Source organism: Hippoglossus stenolepis, chromosome 4 (assembly GCF_022539355.2).
Source record: "Hippoglossus stenolepis isolate QCI-W04-F060 chromosome 4, HSTE1.2, whole genome shotgun sequence".
NCBI classification, from domain to species: domain Eukaryota; kingdom Metazoa; phylum Chordata; class Actinopteri; order Pleuronectiformes; family Pleuronectidae; genus Hippoglossus; species Hippoglossus stenolepis.
The window spans coordinates 741,178-746,177 of NC_061486.1; the positions used below are offsets into that span (position 1 = coordinate 741,178).

The 5,000-nt window shown below is 44.2% G+C and overlaps 1 protein-coding gene across 3 annotated transcripts in view; it reads right to left on the reverse strand.

The window, feature by feature from the left end:
* Positions 1–5,000, reverse strand: part of exoc3l2b (exocyst complex component 3-like 2b) — a 23,854-nt gene that overhangs the window by 14,105 nt on the left and 4,749 nt on the right. The window lies entirely within an intron of this gene.

The window sequence follows — 5,000 nt, forward strand, 5'->3', positions numbered from 1 at the left end:
TCCATGATCGTAAAGAACAGACATAAAATCATCAAACATTAACATCAGCTCCGAGCAATGATTCACCAAAACGTCTCAATGATTCCGCTCATCGCGACAGTTTGTGATTCACTGATAAGACCACTTTTAGAAGAACCAGATGAACGACAATCTTTCCAAAGCTTAGAGGGATTTCTTTAACAGCTTTTACATCCTCTCACAACAGAACATTTCATTTTGACATGAAGGTGAAAAACTGATTTGACGACAGAATCACAAGTTTCTCAAAATCTGGAAATCGCTGAAAAATGGTTGGTTGTGACGTGTTACCGTGGTTACAGGAAAAGTTTTATGAGAAGAGGGACATCTTGACTGTGTGTGTGTGTGTGTGTGTGTGTGTGTGTGTGTGTGTGTGTGTGTGTGTGTGTGTGTGTGTGTGTGTGTGTGTGTGTGTGTGAACTAGGAGCTGTTGTTGTTCATGTTGTTGATTTCAGTCTCACCAGCTCAGGACATATATATATATATATATATATGGGCACTAAGAAAAACACACACACACACTTGTGCTCAGGGCAAAGTGGGAAGTGATTCAGCCGTGTTGGTTCCATAAATACCCAGCAGCCCCGGCGGCAGGCTCAGGAAACCCACGCGGAGCCCGGCGGCACTCACACACAATCTGTTTTCTTCAAGAGGGTCGCAGGGCATCGCGGAAGCTCCGGGACACAAACAATGGGAGCGGAAAGGACAGCGATAGTGAGACGGGCCGAGGCGAGGACTCCCGGGTCACTCTGCTCGCCGCTGTGGGTGTGGTCCAACCGTGACCTCCTGAACACCAGCACCAGGCCGGTGGAGGACGAGCGTTTGAAACAGACATGTGAACCAGGGGTCTTCACACTGGGAGACACCTCCACCCGAGGACGTGGACGCATGAGACAGACACTGAGTGAGGTGACGGGACAGGTGCATTCTGGGAGTGTTCTTCAACACGGTCAGATGATGACACACGCAAATCACACAGGACAATGAAATACGATGGTGGAACAGACGTGTTCCTCAGTCACATGACATCACGTTAGATTCCAGGTGAACACTTGATTCAACATGAAACTTCCTGCTGACACGATGTCATGTGACATCTGGAGAGCAGCTCCCACAGAGTTTGAGCTTTTTAACTTTTACATTCAGAAACAAACTACAAGCACCTCACACGTGTCCTTCAAACAGTGTGAGGAGAGTAAGAAACTCAATCTGTCCCCAGAGTCATGAACAGTTTCCTGATGAAAACACTGTTTAATTCACGAGATCCAGATTTTTATTTGGATCAAATTACACACGCTCATAAATAGGAGTCTCTAAAAAGGTCGGATTTAATCAAGATACATGAATTATTCACGGAAAAATCCACGAAAATGTTGAAAAATGTGTTAAAAAATTAAAAAATCCCTTGATCCAGATCCAACTTCTTCTGGTTCAGCAGTTTTCACGTAATCCTGCTAATAAACAAACAAAAAGTGGAAAATGCTTCAGACTGAACGACTCCTAGTTTGTTCAGATGTTTGATTTGAAGGTGAAACAGTGAAACGTCAGAGGTCAGAGGTCAGAGGTCACCGGTGGACCTGATGACTCATTCACATGTTCTAGACGTGTGCTGATTGTAAGGTCTTGACCTTCTATGTCAAGAGCCTTGAGATCATGTATATTAGGATTTGGCGCTATACAAATTAAATTGAATTGAATTGACAACGATTTCCTCTTCACAGATCCGAGCTGTCTCTTTGACGCCACCTACAGGTCGTAATGTAATTGACAGGAATCCAACGCTCCTGCTGTGACCACCAATCAGAACAGCAGGAGCGTCAATCACTTCTCATGCTATTTGGGTTTTCCACGTAGCATGAGTTAGCCACGTGCCAGCTGCGCAGGCCGTTAGCCCGACCAGCACGGGGGCCGACGTTGACACGTTCAACACGTTTGTTTGGCGTCAAACACAAAGAAAAAAGACGTGGTTCCCTGTGGGTCGACGGTCTGAGGATGAAATGAAAACATGTCAAATCCGGCTGCAGGTGAACATGAGAAGTTTGTGAAGGTGAAGAGGTGGAGACACTTCACGTAACACAAACAGGAAGGAGAGAAGCAGATATCTAACCTCAGCCTTGAACCCAGTGTGGGTGCGTCTGATGACTAATGGCTGTATAGATAATGAGCTGATGTGTGTTTGCTGCAGGAAACAGTGAGAACAGTCCAAAATAAAAACAGGAATCATTTCAGAAAGGAGCTGACAGCTGATCTCCCACTTCCTGTTCACACGTTATCCTTCTGTCCTGTTTGTCTGTTTGGAAACAGTCGCTGACAAACTAAAAGCACAACGATCACAGACGGTAACGACGTTTAGTTCAGAACAAAACAGAACTTTGCAAAATAAACTGAAGAATCCTCAGTTTTATCAATGATTTTATAAAGAAAAGTCTTCAGGTCCAGTTCTTTACATTCGCAGATCGTCTATTTCTCCAGACTGAACAGAAAAAGACAAAAATAAATATTTTCTGAGAGAACTCTGGTTTTGTTCGAGAGGATTTTATATCAGGTCCGACTGATCAGACTCAGGGCGGCTGAGTCGTTCCTCTGAAGAACCCTCAGAGTAGATGATTGATGAAAGCCGAGCTGCTCTGATAAGAAAGAACCAAAGTGGCTCCAAAGTCCCATCAGCCACCTCTGCAACGCCTCGTCTGTCCGGGTGCAACTGATCCACAACCAGGGATTATCCATTTCAAAGGGCTGTGGCATCGTGATGATGAGCAGCCGCTTGGAGGAGGCGACTGAAACCGAAGATGTCAAATATTTGAATTTCATCCCTGAAAAACGAACACGAGCCGTTTCAGCAGAGAAAGACATGAACCATATTAACATGTGACACTGAACATGTTTATTCACCTTCTACAACATTAAATAACTCAAATCTATTCAGATACGAATGTAAAAGAATCAGTTACGTTTTTAAATCACGCGACAGGAGGTTCAGACGGAATCGGATCAGGAGTCTCATCATTAACTCGTCAACATCAAACATTTATCTTTTGTTTCGACTCCACAACATCAGAAATTCACTGTAACAACTCGACGCGTCAGTTTCCTCTGCGGCGGCGACAAGTGAAACCAGAGGCCTCATGTCTTCAGGAACGACGTGAGGAGACTTTGGTCCAACATTCCCTTAACCCCAAGTGATCCTTTTGTGGCTCAAAGTCACTGTGACCTTGGTGAAAACTTAAAAACCGATGAAGTGACGACATTTTATATCAAAGGTCAACGGCACTGTGACATCCTAGCTGCCGTTCAGTATTCAGCACCACGGCTGCGACCATGTTTCCTCTTGGCGAACGACCATGAGGAGGTGATTCTTCTTCTCCTCTGTGGTTTTTAGAGTTTGTTTGTTTAGCTGGGACAAGCAGATATTTAAGATTCAGGACACGAGGACGAACCTCCCGGTGAAATCCAGTCATAACAGCAGCTTACGGGGGTTTGCCTGCAGGGATGAGACGTCCTGAACGTGGACGGACGATGTGGGTAAAAACACTGAACGCCACATCACTCCGAGCCATAAGATCTCCACCAGTTTGTCCGAAGGTCATTTCAGATCCGAATCCGCTCTGAGGTCGCGGTTACCCACGCTGCATCTGCCTTTCATTAAGTTAAAACCCTGCGGCTCCGCAGAATTTGTGAGGGAGAACAGCTGTTCAGAAAAATGTAACCATCTCCTCCCTGAAGACGGAGAATGTGGTGAAGTGCAGCGGAGACAGGAAGGAGGTGACGGAGAGCGAGACTGAACGACTTCAGTGGAGCGACGTCGTGAGGCAGCAGTGGAGCGTCAGGACGTGGAAACAACGGAGAGACGATGAATTAACGACAAAGAAGAAATGAAGAAATGATCAAGAAAATGAGCCATAAAAATAATACGATGAAGAAACAATAAATAAATGACAAGGAAATGACGAACAAACAAGAAACTACAAAGAAACTAACAATTTGAATGACAAAGAAATGAACCTGAACTTTAAATTAGTTTTAATTTGGTCTCAACTCGAACTGTTTCACCTGCTGTGAATCTGTTTCAGATCGTTAAATAAATGTTTCTCAAAGATGGTTTCTGCCATTTTACATCATTCTTATCAAACTGATGTTTGTGCACGAGTTATCACATCATCACCACAAGATGGCAGCGTTCGTATCTGAGAGATTTTAGCTTCATTTCCTGTCGTCATCTTTATTCACAGTCTATGATTGTTATTATGTCTTTGTCTTTACTGTCCTGTGTCACCCGATGCTAACTTGCTAACTTTTTAGTCTCTGTAGCTTCTAGACTCAGACAGCAACGTTCATATTAGCATCAATGTTGCAGTTGCCTAGCAGCTGTGTTTTAACAACGTTCAATCACGTTATACATCTTTTATGTATTAACGTGTTGATATGTTCATTTGTTGTTTCCTGTGTTTATTTATATGACTGATGAGGCTCACATTAAAACATGTTTTCACTGGAGATGAAGCAAAGTCGAATGTTGTGTGATGAGTTTCAGTTTAAATCAACTCAGGTCACCAACAGCAGAGAGGTCAAAGTTCAAGCAGCACAGAGGTCAGTTCAGACAGAAGAAGAAGCTTTTCACTTTCACGTCAGCAAGTGAAAACACATGGGGGTGTTCATTCATTCATTCACTCAGGTGTTAGGACAGTAAAGGAACAAGAAGAGTGACTCTGATCACTTGTTTTACGTCTGTTTGCAGCTTTAATGGGAGAACTGCTGACTCAGCGGTGTCATGTGTCTGAACGCAGACATGTCGGACATACCTCTCTGCTGCAGGACAACACGAACCCTGTGTGGACGAGGACACTGCTCGACTCTGTCCCTCCACATATCCAACAAGCTCCCAACATCCAGTTGGTCAAAGCGTCCACGGAACAAAAATAATAAAATCCATCATCACATATGAGACCAACAAGCGACTGAGACCGGATCTGAAGTCTGCATCT